At 39.2% G+C, this 14,384-nt stretch overlaps 1 long non-coding RNA gene across 6 annotated transcripts in view; it reads left to right on the forward strand.

Annotated features, from left to right (window-relative positions):
* Window positions 1-14,384, forward strand: part of LOC103734868 — a 46,220-nt gene that overhangs the window by 2,977 nt on the left and 28,859 nt on the right. For 2 of the 6 annotated variants that reach the window (XR_003849683.1, XR_003849682.1), the window contains 2 exons: window positions 7,989-8,066; window positions 11,016-11,051. The exons of 3 other annotated variants lie outside the window; for them this stretch is intronic. This is a non-coding gene — a long non-coding RNA (uncharacterized LOC103734868). The remainder of the gene's footprint in view (window positions 1-7,988; window positions 8,067-11,015; window positions 11,052-14,384) is intronic. One more of the 6 variants, XR_607296.3, reaches the window with a different exon arrangement.

Raw genomic sequence — 14,384 nt, forward strand, 5'->3', positions numbered from 1 at the left:
AGAGCCCTTATACTCTGATATCCCTGCTACTGTCTGCTGTGTTGTCGGCACCCCAGCCATTCCCCACTACTTGCCCTTCTGGTGAATCTAGTCAGCCTATCTAGAGTTCTCTGTTTTAGGAGGGTCAGCTGTTCCTCATCTAGCAGCAATCAGTTGTCAATATTCCTTTAGATAAGATTGGGGGCTGAAACTTTTAAAAATATTTTTTATTTTATGTGTATGAGTGTGTTACCTGCATGTATATAAGTGCACCCGTGTCGTGCAGTACCTGAGGAGGTCAGAAAAGGGTCCTGGATCCCCTGGAACTGGAGTGATGGACAGTTGTTAGCCACCATGCTGGTGCTAGGAATCAAAACCGGGTTCTCTGCAAGAACAGCCAGTGCTCTTAACTGCTGAGTCATCTCTCCAGCCCATTATTTAAATTTTTAAATGTTAAATAAACCCAGGACTTATCTGGACCTGTTAGAGTTTATATAAATTTTTGTTTTACATAATTCATTTTTATATAATTATATTACAGTGTATATTATAAATCTATAATGTTTTTCATTTATTAATTGAATTTTTGTGATTTTCACAGAATATATTTTGATCATATTTAGATTTCCCCCTCTTATCCACACCCCTGATACTATTCTCCACCCAATTTAATGTACTGTATTTTATATATATATATATGGCCTATAGAGTCTGATTTGGGTCTCTAAGTGCCCTTCAGGTAGGTACATTCACTGGCCCACCAAGAGTCCCAGCCCTGTCTTTCCCCCTCTCAGCAGCCATCAATTGCCAAAAGTTCCCTAGGTTGGTTCCGAATTTCTTATCCACTTCCCCAGGTCTATGCTGGGATTTTGTCTTGTTTGAGCTTGCATAGGACTTGTGTATGCTATCATCATTGCTATGAGTTCATACAAGTAACTGACCACCTGTCTGAAAGAGTCTGTTTCCTTGTCATCCACCACTTGTGCTCCTAACAATCTTTCCATCTCTTTGTCTGCAATGATTCTGAGCCTTGGGAGGCAGAGGTTTGAAATAGGTATACTAGGCAGCGATAAACACTCTGCAGCCTATTTTTCTCTGCACATTGGCCAATTGTGAGTTTCTGTGTTTATCACCACACGTGTATATTTTTGAGGATATTAAGCAAGAAAGAGAGCTAGAGAATTTGGATATCTTAAAGTATGGGGACTTTCTTAGTGATGGAATAAATTATGTTCCATCCCAATAAATTTATATGTTGAATAGCTAACTCCCAATGTGTATTTCTGGGGATAGGAACTTGAAGGAAGAAATTAAGGCTAAATGAGGTCATAATGGTGGGCCCTAGTGAAATAGAAATGCTATCTTCAGAAGAGAAGAGATGCTAGAGATTTCTTTCTTCCTGTGCACAAAGGAAAGAATGTGCAAATACTGTGTGTAAAGGAAGCTATCTGCAAGCCAGGAAAACTGTCCCTATTGAGAACTGGCCTATAATGGTACCTTGATCTTGTACTTAGAATCTACAGAATGGTAAGAAATAAATTTCTGGGTCTTAAGCTGTTATATCTGTGGTATTTTGTTACAGCAGCACTGTTTGGCTAACACAAGCATGAATGAAAGTATGGTGTTAAAAAGTATATTTTTAGGGGCTGGAGAGATGGCTCAGTGGTTAAGAACAGTTGCTGCTCTTGCAGATGTCTCAAGTTCGAGTCTCAGCACCCACATGGTGGCTAACAGCTGTCCATAACTCCAGTTCTAGGGGGTCTGACGCCTTCTTCTGACCACTGTGGGCATTGCATGACATGGGTACACTTACATACATGCAGGTAATACACTCATATTCATGAAATAATACAAAAATAATGAAATATTTCTTAAAGTATATTGAACATTTGTAAAATGTGGGATCTATTACTCAAATTTTTAAAAAAATATTTATTATTTTTTAACTTTAAAAAAATTATTGAGAGTTTCATACATGCATAATAAGGTGTTTTGATCAAATCCACTCTCTCTCCTCAAATTCCGTATCTTCCCATCACTTTTTTCCTGAACTTCATGCATTCTTTCTTTTTTTAAAAGTATTTTATTTATTATTTTTATTTTATGTGTATGTGTGTATTGCCTGCATGTAGCAAGTGCACCCGTGTCGTGCAATGCTGGTGGAGGTCAGAAGAGGCTGTTGGATCCCCTGGAACTGGAGTTACAGACAGTTGTTAGCTGCCATGTCGGTGCTGGGATTCAAACCCGGGTCTTTTGCAAGAACAGTCAGTGTTCTTAACCGTTGAGCCATCTCTTCAGCCCCTCTTTCTTTTTTTTTAATGGGGCCTTTTGCTACTCTAACATTCCCCCCTCTGAAAAGGTAACCCTAAAATCTTTTATGGATTAGATAAGAGTTCCCAAATACTTTTTTGACATTTTTGGCCTTTGGAACAGAGTATGTTGTTAAGAGGCCCAAGGACATTTTGATTTTTAGCCAAGAAACTGGCTACTTTTCTTTGGGGTCTTTTTACCCTAACTGCCTAATGAAGTCCTACCTCATATTCTTATCACAGTGTCCCCTGAAGAGGTTACCCAAATTTCTGATAGGGAATTGAGTCGCAGACTGCTCTGGGTTCTTCCATGCTGAACAGGGATGCAGGGTGAAGCAATTGGGGTATCCCTTCAGGGAGTCTGTCTAAAAGACTCCCAAATTGTGTAACTCTTAACTCTAGGGAGAAAAGAAAGTCTTTGACTTTAAAACATATTTTCATACAGAGTCCAGCAAGATCGTTCAGCAGGTAAAGGCACTGGACACCAGGTCTGAAGATCTAAATTTGACCTGTGGGACCCACATGGTGGAAAGAGAAAACTGACTCCTGAAAGATATCCTCTGACCTCCACACGTATGCCATGGCATGCCCATACTGCTCCCCCAAACACAACATTTTTTTCATATAAGCATATATTTCATGTTGAGCATATCTCCTGCCACTCCTCTCTACCATCCCTTTTCTCACCATCTACCCTTTCTATCCTTTTTTCCTCTAGACAGTCTCACTTCAACTTTTATTAATATATACATCCATGATTTTATGTGACTGTATAAAATCTAGTAACCAGGTATGAGAAAAAACATGTATTTGTCTTTCTGAGACTGGCTTCATGTAATATGATTATCTCTAGTTGAATTCATTTCTCAAAATTGCATATTCTTTGTAGCTATAAAATATGCTACATTTTCCTTATCCACTTCTTTGGTTTTTAAAGTATTTTATTTATTATTTTATGTGTATGAGTGTATTGCCTGCATGCATGTAAGTGCATCTGTGCTGTGTTGTGTACTGCCTGTGGAGTTCAGAAGAGGGTGTTGGATTCCCCTGGAACTGGAGTTATGGATGGTTGTTAGCCACCATATGGGTGCTGGGACCTGAATCCGGGTCCTCTGCAGGAGCAGCCACGTTCTTAGCCACTGAGCCATCTCTCCAGCCCCTATCCATTTCTTTATTGTTGAGCACCCCAGTTGGTTCTGTAATTTAGCTATTGTAAATAGTGCTGCAATAAACATGGATAGGCAAGTATCTCTATATATGTGGGCTTGGAGTCCTTTGGGTAAATACCTAGGAGTGGTTTTTGCTGATGATAAATTTTCTAGTTTTCTGAGGAACCTCCATACTGATTTATTTAAAGACTGGCCTAGCTTGCATCCCTACCAGCAGTTTATAAGGGTTCTCTTTCATGCAGATCACCACCACCATTTGTTGTTGTTTGCTTTCTAATGACTGCCATTCTAATTGGACTGAGGTGAAATCTCAATGTTGTTTTGATTTTCCTTTCTCTGATGGCTAGCGAGATTGAACATTTTTTTCGTATGTTTATAGCCATTTGTATTTCAGGCTTTACAAACTTGTCTGTTCATTTTATTAGCCTATTTATTGATTGGGTTGTTTTCTTGTTTGTTTTTTTGAGTTCATTGTATATTCTAGATATTAATCCCCTGACAGATAGATAGCTGACAAAGATTTTCTCACATTGTGTTGGCTGTTTAATCACTGAATTGTTTCTTTTGCTGCACAGAAGCTTTTAATTTCATGAGATCCCATTTGTCAGTTGTTTGCCTTACTTCCAGAGCAACTGGAGTCTTGCTTATGCCTCTCCCTTGTTTTCCGTACTCTTTCCTTTAACAATTTTAAACTTGCAGCTCTCATGTTAAGGTATTTGATCCATTTGAACTTGATTTTTTCCTGCAGGGTGAGATATAAAGATTTGGTTTTATTCTTTTATATCTGGATATCTGATTTTTCCAGCACCATTTGTTGAAGAGGCCCTCTTTTCTCCAGTGTGTGCATGTAGTTGTGTGGGTTTATATCTGGATCTTCTATTTTGTTTCATTGGTCTACAGGTCTATTTTTGTACCATGCTATTTTAAATTACTTTTTAGCTCTGTAATGTAATGTAATCAGGTATAGTAATATCTCTATCATTATTCTTTTGTGAAGAATTGCTTTGGCTAGCCAATATCTTTCGTACTTTTGGAATGAATTTTAAGCTTTTTTTTTCTATTTCTGTGAATAGTGGCATTGGAATTTTGATGGGGATTGTTTTGAATCTGTAGACTGGTTTTGGTAAGGTAGTCATTTTCACAATATTAATTCTCCAATCTATGAGGACAGGTCTTTCCATTTTGTTTGTAAATGTTTTATTGAATTTTTGTGTGTTTCATACAGAACAGCGTAATCATCTTTATACCCCCTTCCCCATTGGCACACTCCCATAGCTCCTCCACTGGATTTCATGTGTTCTGTCATTTGTCTTAAGGCCTATCAAGTCAAGTTAGTGTCCCCAAACATCTTTCAGTACAAGTTTATCCACTGAGGTCTAGTCAGCCGATTTAGAGTCCCTCCCTTTAAGAAGATCAGCTCTTCCTCACCCAGCATTATTCAGCTGCCAATGGTTCTTCGACTGAGATTGGGGCCTGCTGCCCATTTCCACAGTGCTATGCTGGGTTTTTGTCTACTTGAGTTTCATTGGTCTTGTCCATGCTGACAACATTGTTGTAGGTTTATATGCACAAAGTCCCAGGAGCCTGTAGTTCTCTTATTTCCATATGGTTATGTGCCTCCTCCCTGACTCGTATAGTCTTTCACCCCCTCTTCCACAGTGGTCCCTGAGCCCTGGATGAGTGGAGTTTAATATAGGAGTCCTGTCCAAGGACTTACACTCTGTAGACTCTTATTCTCTATGCTTTGGCCATTTGTGCCTTTTTGTGTTCATAGCTCTCTGTTGCATGAGGGAACTTCATTGATGAGAGTTGAGGGATGCATTAGTATTCTCTCTAGTCTTTGTTCTACTAGGTTCTGTAAGCCTTAGGTGTATTTGGGAATGTTTGCAGAGCCACACATGAGTTTCCTCTTATTGAGTAGACTTTAAGTCCAATTAGGTAGCTGTTGATTACCCCCAAGATAAAAGTGCCACTACTGCCCCAATATAGTTTGCTGTGCTAGACATTTTCGTGGTTATTAGGCCTTAAAGTCGGGAGTGGACCAGCCATTGATGTTCTCCCTTAGCAGCTTACATAGTTTTCTCCAAAACTGTGCTAGATCTTTCCATTTTCAAAGTCTTCAAATTCTTTCTCGAATGTTCTAAAGATTTCATCATAAAGGTCTTTTCATTTCTTTTGTTATGCAAGTTATTTTTGAGGCAATTGTGAATGGAATTATTTCCCTGATTTCTTCCTCAGTGTGTTTGATATTGGTATATAAAAAGGACACTGATTTTTGTATGTTAATTTTATATACTGACACTTTGCTGAAAGTGTTTATCAATTCTTAAGCTTTCTAATGCAGTCTTTAGGGTCATGTCATCTGCAAATAAGGTTACTGTTTGTTTTGGTCTTTTTGAGACAGGGTCTCCTTGTAGCCCCAGCTGGCCTGGAACTCGCTATGCAGACCAGGCTGGCCTCGAACTCACAGAGATCTGCCTGCCTCTGACTCCCAAGTGCTGGGATTAAAGGCGTGCACTACCACACCCAGCTTAAATAAGGTTACTTTGATTACTTCCTTCTGAAGTTTTTATTAAGTAAATTTTAAGAACATCCTACATTTTTCTTTGTAATTTATGTCATTTTGGCATTTTTTTCTGTTTTTTCATGTGTATGTGTGGTTTGTATGCTTGCATATATATAGGCCCGTGTGTGTGTGTGTGTGTGTGTGTGTGTGTGTGTGTGTGTGTGTGTATGCATGTGGAGGCCTGAGACTGATGTTAGAAATCTTTCTTCATAGCTCTTCCACCTTAATCTTTGAGGCAGGGTCTCTCAATTAAGTCCAGAGCTTTTAGATCAAGGCTATTCTAGCTAGTCAGCTGCCTCCAAGAATCCCGTGTCTCTGCTTTCTGAGGCTGGAATTGCAGGTGGTAGCCCACGCTCACCTGGCATTTATGTTGGCATGGGAATCTGAACTCTAGGCTTCTTGCTTTTGCAGCAGACACTTTAACCTCAGTCTTCTCCCCAGCCTCTTTATCTCTTAAGTTTTAAAAATAGAACATACCTTAGAGTAAAAAGTTATTGCTAGTCAATTTTATCATGCTAAATGTTCTCTTTTAATGTTAATGCATGCAGTGCTAATTTCTTATTACTAGAATTTGTTGTGAAAAAATAATATGCTAATATTATTTTGAATTATTTAACCTAGTTGCAGATTGAATACATAATATATTACAAAGAGATTTTTATTTTATTATTGTTTATTTTTTGTGATACTGGTGATTGAACTTAGGACCGCATTCATGCTAGATAAATGCTTTACTACTAAGCTCAATTCCCATCCTTTATAAAATTTTATTTATTTATATATTTATTGATTTAGTGTGATTAATGTGTGTGTATATGTGTGTGGGTGAGAGACAGAGACAGAGAGAATGAGAGAGAGAGAGAGAGAGAGAGAGAGAGAGAGAACACATGATCTAGCAGGCTCACAAGTTTCTGATGATTCTCCTGTCTCTGCCTCCCATTTTCTACCATGGGCTTACTAGGATTACAGGCACTTGTGCATCTAGGTCTACCTTTTACATGAGTTCTGGGGATCTGAACGCAGGTTGTCAGGCTTGTGTGGCAAGAACTTTATCCACTTTTTGGAGACCACTGATTTACCTGAACTGACTTCGGAGACTATTACTTTATCTAAACTCTGCTCAAAGCATGCCTGACCATGTGCAATGGTACCTCTGGTCAAGAATGTCTACATGGAAAAAGTGGTGTAGGCATGTGTGCTGAGGCAGATGAAGGAATGCAGTGGCCCCACCCCAAATTATATAAGAAAATAATACTCTGCTCAAGGATCAAAATCCCTATTATGCCTAACTAGTCTTCATTGTAGTAAACAAATCCTTTGCTTTAAAATAACATACCTAGAAGTCTTGATGACATTTTCTCAAGACTGACTGCACTAATTAAAAGTCACATTGTCCTGCTTACACAGCCAGCAAGCCCTAGATATCCTCCTGTTTGTGTCCCCCACAGTGCTGAGGTTTCAGGCATATGATCACTTCTGGTTATTTATGTGGGTTCTGGGAATTTGAACTCAAGTCTTCATTCTTGTGTGGCAAGTGCTTTTACCCACTGACCCATCTCCCCATGTCTCCCCTTTTTTTAACATTTATTTTAAGACAAGGACTTGCTAAGTTGCCTAGATTGGTTTTGAACTCTCTTTAGCCTAGGTCAGTCATAAATTTGTGATTCTTCCTGCTGCAGGCTTCTAAATAACTGAGACAACAGGCTTGTGCCACCAGGCCTGGCTACAAAGAAATTTTTGAAAAATCAACATAGCTGTATGCTTTTGTTTAATCTCCCATATCCATACTACGAAAATTTAGTGTGTTTTCTTTCTGCTTATTACTTCTTTTCAGTGTTATCAATAATTTTCTTCTCTGTTTCTGTGTCTACATTAGGTTGAATTGAGATAAATGTGCTTGTTATATAAACTTGTGATTTGTGACATGGTGATAAAGGCTTATAATCTAAAATTTGTTTGTTATAGGCATACTTTTAGAAAAGGCTAAAAAGACCTAAAATTAGAGAATTCAAGTTGGAAGGAACCTGAAAAACAGCTTTCAAGGTAATACTCAAATTATTTCAGATGCAATTTTCAGAGCAAAATATTATTTAATATGAAAAAACCTTTTAACTTGTTTTCTGAATGCTGTGCAACAGAACAAAGTCTCTTTAGACTGTACTATATTAGGTTCTTCTGGCTTTGGTGAGGTAGACAGTTCTTTCTCTACCTCTGCACTGTGTCCTTACATACTTAAAAAAAAATAATGAAGCTGTCTCCTAGCCTTTTTTTTTTTTAAAAAAAAAAAGACTTATTTTGTTAATTTATGTGTATGCTTGTATGTGCCCATGGAGGTCAGAAGAGGGTGTCATATCCCCAGAAGCTTGAGTTACAGGTAGTTGTGAGCCACCCAGTGTGGGTGCTTGGACCTGGACTCCAGTCCTGCGCAAGAGTAACAAGCACTCTTAACCACGGAGTTGCCCACACCCCTTACCCTGCCTTCTTATCTGCAGTTTGTTTCATCTTTCCTTATAGTTCCTGTTTCTCTGCTTTGTCTTATGATTTCTTTTGAAAATCTATATCATTCATGCTGCTTTGTTTGATTAGTACTTTGCAAACTTTGAAGTGTTTTGCAAATGTAAGCTATTTTATTATTATGAAGGTAGTAGACCCACCCTTGAATTCTTATGGAAAGTGGTTAGTATTTGCTTTTAATGGCCAATCAGTGCTGTTACTAAAGCAAAAAACTAGTTCCTATTTTAGTGCTCTATGATTGATATTTTGTCATTTTTCTAATTTTACAATAATTTAAAAAATTCATCTCTAATGAACATGCATCAGTAGACGATGAAGAGCCAAAGAAAACCACTACTACAAAGGGTGTTTTAAGATCCAAAGGGTTTTTCATAATTAAGAAGTTGAAGTGACCTTATAAATACTTGAACATTAGATGTGGCTTTCACGCAAATTTCAAATAAATACAGTACACTTTCTCTTCAGAAGTATTTTGGTAGAGGTTAGTTTTTTTTTTTTTTTTTTTTTTTTTTTTTTTTTTGGTTTTTTTGAGACAGGGGCTCCCTGTAGCCCCAGCTGTCCTGGATTGACTATGGAGACCAGGCTGGCCTTGAACTCACAGAGATCTGCCTGCCTCTGCCTCCTGAGTGCTAAGATTAAAGGCGTGTGCCACCACGCCCAGCCTGACATTAGTTTTTTATTTGCATTTATTACAAAAAGGAGAAGAGGGCATCTAGTCATTAAGAAGAAAGTTCCAAGAAAAGGAGAAAGGAAAAAAAAGCCCTCTATGAGGAATACCCTGAAGACTATAGCTTTGACTTTGCTTCTGAAATATGCTGTAGTGGTAGGAAATCCTCGATCACTCTGCAAAGTCTGAAACTGATTTTAGAAGAAGGTTCTTAAAAACAATAATAGCCCTGACTTTGTGCCAGGCACTCTGCTAAATGCCTTATCTTCATTATTGCTATTTTCTCCTCATAGTACTATGTTATTCATGAGAAACAGAGACACAGAGCAAGTGATAAGTACCATGCCCAAAGTCATGGTAAGGATTCAAACCTATAATACTACTTCAGATTGATTGTGCTTGGTCCTACAAGGCACATGGCACCAGCAGGTTGTTTTGAAAGACCTGTGGTGCCAAAGCAAGCCATAAAGAGCAGCATCAATCCAATGGAAGGTCCTTTTATGTAATTTTCATGCCCAGTGGGCATCTTTGTTATATTTATTACAAGGCATGCTATAATATACCCCTTTCAGGCTGGCTTCTAGTTGAAGGAAGAAACCCCATCTGAGGTGGTACATTACAACAAGCTACTTTTTTTCTTAGCACATATCAATTATAGAAAGTAATTATTCTATTATGACATCTTCATACACATATACAATGTGCTTTGATCATATACATCTCACATTATACACTCTCTTGTTCCCTTCCACCCTACTCACCAATCCCCTTCTTCTCAAATAGTTCTACTTTCACAATTAAAAAAATGTAGGTTACACATATGAGAGAAAATATGAAATATTTGTCTGAGTTTAAAGCCACCATGTAAAAAATTTTTATTTTCCCTCCATCATAATTTTGAATTTTGAGGTATTGTAGCTCTAACTTAGACTAGCGCCTTGTGCATGTTGGGCAAGTGTCTTAGTTATTTCCCTATCCCCTCAGGATGTATTTTATCCAATTTATTTTGAAATATGTTAAAATAATAACAAGTATCATCTCATTTTTATAACTTTTTTATATTTGCTAAATTTCATGTTTCTGCAGTTATATGTAGAAAAGGAACCTTACTGTGCTTTGTCCTGACTGGTGATTTTGATTACCTCTTCCCCTGATGTTACCAAGGCTTTCTGGCTCCTATCAGCACTTTTCTGCATTGCTGGAGTACTGGTCTCTCTTAGAGTAAAATGTGAGCATGTCTGTCTCCTACTTAAAATCCTTCCAGAGCACTCTGTAGCCTGAAGGGTAAATTTCAAAGCCTCCCTCATCACTCTCTAGTCACATATGCCATGTGATCTCTCTTGTACCATCTTTTGTAATCTGAGAACTATTGTGTCAGTGTATCAGCAGTTGGTCATGGGACAGAGACACAGCTCCACACTGGGAGGATTTCCTCTGAGCAATAATATTAGGGACCCTGATGCAGGGCAAACCAGATTCAATGACTCTTGATGCTAGAAAGAATTTTAGGACTAGATGTTATAATAAAACAGAATTGGTGATTTTATTAAAGATATTTTAATATAAGCTTTAGCATGAAAGATAAGAGGAAGAAAGGCACTCAGAAGAAAGTAAGATACAAGTGGAGGTGTGGGTTTCCTAAGGCAGAGAAGGGGAAAGTAGGGTGCACTGAAGTGTGAGTACGGGCTTCTCCAAGAAAGAAAAAGCAATTATTTTAGCATTAGTCGTATATACCTTCATATGACTCTCAGTTTACATCTGAAAATGTTGCTAAGAAAATTTTTGTTTTCTTCTTTCTCACCTTTGACAAGAGAGAGATGCCTTCGATGGACTTATAATCTGATAAGGTAAAATCAGGAGCCACTAGGGTTGGACAAGAACTTTCGTTCCTGCCTATCCCCTGTAAACAGGGTTTCTGATAAGATTACTAGGTTTCTGTTAAGATTACTAGGTCTCAAAACCTATTTCTACACAAGATATACACTCTAGAAAACACAGTTGCAATACCATTATCATGTGTAACAAGGAGTCCTGAATTTATATAATACTCCATTTTAAAACTTCTATTGTTGAACTGAGCGTGGTGGTGCACGCCTTTAATCCCAGCACTTGGGAGGCAGAGGCAGGTGGATCTTTGTGAATTCGAGGCCAGCCTGGTCTACATAGTGAGTTCCAGGACAGCTGGTGTTACAAGGGGACCCTGTCTCAAAAAGACCAAAAAAAAGAACCAACCAAAAAACAAAAAACTTCTACTGTTTTGTAGCCTGAAAGTTTTGTACGATATGAGAAAGACACTGTGAAGAAAGCTGAAGTCTGCCTTTTTCAAGGATCATTTAATCACTGGGATATTTTATTACTTTTATGGTCTTAGGTATAGAACCCAAGACCTCAGGCATGCAAGGCAAAAACTCTACCACTGAACTATACCTTTAACTCAGTAATTGGAATGTTAATCTGTTAATGGGGGAAGCCAGTTATTTCCTTTCTCTTATTTCCAGCAGTGTTAAACCAATGGGCTCCCTTTTAGTGTTCAGTCACCAGGAAGTAGGAGCCTATCAAAGAGAATGAGTAAGACAAAATACATTTGAATGTATGATTTTCTATTTGTGATATGGGGAAGGTGTCTACTGGCATGTAGATAAGGGAAAGCAAGAAGAGCCTCTCATTGACTTTTTAAAAAAATATATATTTATTGAGCTTTTCTACATTTCATACAACAGTTCTTAATGAAATTTAGACCCCCTTATCCATCCATGCCCCTCCCCCCCAGGACATCATCTATTCTTCCATACATGTTAGATCCCATCCCATCAAGCATTTGTATCTAGATGTCCTTTGGTTCAAGTTCACCCACTGGAGTCTAGTGTTATCTAGAGATCTTAAGGAACTTCTACTCCCTCTCACCCAGCAGTAATCAGTCTCCAACAGTTCCCAGGCTAGAGCCAGCCTGCTGACTTTTCCATGGATCCACTCGTGGCCCTTGTCAGATTGAGTTGTCATAGGTCTTGTGCTCAGTGCCACCATTACCACAAGTTCACATGTGCAAACTTATAGTGGCCTGAAAGCCTCTGTTTCCTGACGTTCATGAACCATTACTGGCTTTTACAATCTTTCCACCCCCTCTCCTGTAATTGTCCCTGAGCCTTGCATGGATGAGGTTTAATATAGGTGTCCTACTCAGGGACACATACTCTACAGTGTCTTATTCTCTAAAACTTAGCCAGTTGAGGCCTTCTGTGTGCATAGCACTCTGTTGTATAAGGAAGCTTTGCTGGTGAGAGATGAGGGATGTACTGGTATTCTCTCCACCCCCTGTTCTGCTATGTTCCATGAGCCTTAAGTGTAGAGGCTCCATCTTAGATATGTCACCTAGGGGTGGGCATGTTTCAGACATATGTTTTCTGTGTCTGATCAGATGTACAATTCTTCAGTAGCCACCAAATGTTGCAAAAAGAAGCTTTTTTGATGAGTGGTATATAGTATATTAATTATAAATATAAGGATCTATATTTAGCACATAGTAAGAAATTTCATTTGTCTAGAGATATGACAGAGATAGGGTTTTCTCTAGGATCTATGTCCTCTCCAGTCATGTGTATTTGGCTGTGTTGACAGTGCCACCCATGAGTTCAGTCCCATTGAGAGGGCTTTAAGTCCAGTTAGATACCTGTTGATTGCTCCCCAGATGACAGTGCCACTACTGCACCAATAGAGGTCATTTGCTGTGCCAGTTGTTATGGTTATTTGGCTTTAGGGCTAGATTGGACAATTGATTGATTTTTCTCCATTAGCTGCTTGCATAGCATCCTCTAGAACTATGAGAGCTAGTCTTGAGGGAGAAGGCCTCCAGGTTAGTTCCTACTCCATTGCTCCAAGTTCTGTGTCTGAAGTATATCCTGTCTTCAGCAGTAGGGTCTTGCCTTTGAGTTTTGGGAGATAACCAAGGGCTCCAGCAATAGCCTGTGTTATTTTGGGTGTCTCTGGGAATACCCTGACGAACCACTCAAAGGGAGGTCTCTCCTGTTTGACACTGTGTTCCTTGCCATACAGCCTCCAGGTATATACATGCACTAATGTTCAGACTCTGTACATGTATTTCTCAAGGGATTCCCAAGCCAACACATTTACCTCTGGCTTCCCAAGCCACCCAAGCTCCATTCATCTCTCCTCTCTCTCCTCAGTCTAACCTCCCTCCTCCCTCCCCAGTCCAAGCACCCCCATTGTCTCCACCTTACCCCCATAACACCCGCCTCCCTCCATCCCCCCGCCCCTGAGTTCCCTCCTCCCCAACCCCCATGGTCCTCTCCATGTCCCTCCCTCATCCCCTCCTAGCCAAACACTCCCACTTTCCTACCTCCTCCCCACCCCCATAACATCTGTTCCTTACTATCCACCTCTTTAAGACACGCTTTCCCTTTACCTCAGTGTTTCCTTTCCATTTTCCTAGCTCCTGATGTTACATCAGAATATATACTCATATATAAGGGATTGGTATTACAATCCACAAATGAGAGAAAAAAAAGTTGTTTGCTTTTCTGAGTTTGTGTTACTTCAGTTAGTATAAAAGTCTCTAGTTCCATCCATTTACCTGCAAATTTCATAATTTCATCTTTTCTTCTTCTTTTTTTTTTTTTTGCTCTTTTTGAGACAGGGTTTCCCTGTAGCCCCGGCTGTCCTGGAACTCACTATGTAGACCAGGCTGGCCTTGAACTCACAGAGATCCGCCTGCCTCTGCCTCCCAAGTGCTGGGATTAAAGGCATGTGCCACCATGCCCGGCAATTTCATCTTTTCTAACTGCTGAGTAGAACTCCATTGTGTAAATGTACCACATTTTCATTAGCCATTCATCAGTTTAGGCACATTTAGGTTGTTTCCATTTCTTAGCTGTTATGCTGTTGTGAAAAGAGCAGAAACAAACATGAATGTACAGGTATCTCTAGTATGATGAGACCTCTTGGATATATGCCAAGGAGTGGTATAACTGGATCATATGTGTGATGGCTAATCCTGGGTGTCAGCTTGATTGGATCTGGGATTAACTGAAATGAAAGAGATCTTCTTGATTGGATCATCTAAAGCCAGAAGACACACCCTAAATGTGGGCGTTACCTTCTGATGGCATCTGGTATAAAAGACCAAGGCAGAGGAGCATGCCAGGCTTCTTGCTGCTTGCCTTCTC

The sequence above is a fragment of the Nannospalax galili genome, unplaced genomic scaffold (genome assembly GCF_000622305.1).
Source record: "Nannospalax galili isolate Female #2095 unplaced genomic scaffold, S.galili_v1.0 scaffold75, whole genome shotgun sequence".
Classification (NCBI taxonomy): Eukaryota; Metazoa; Chordata; class Mammalia; order Rodentia; family Spalacidae; genus Nannospalax; species Nannospalax galili.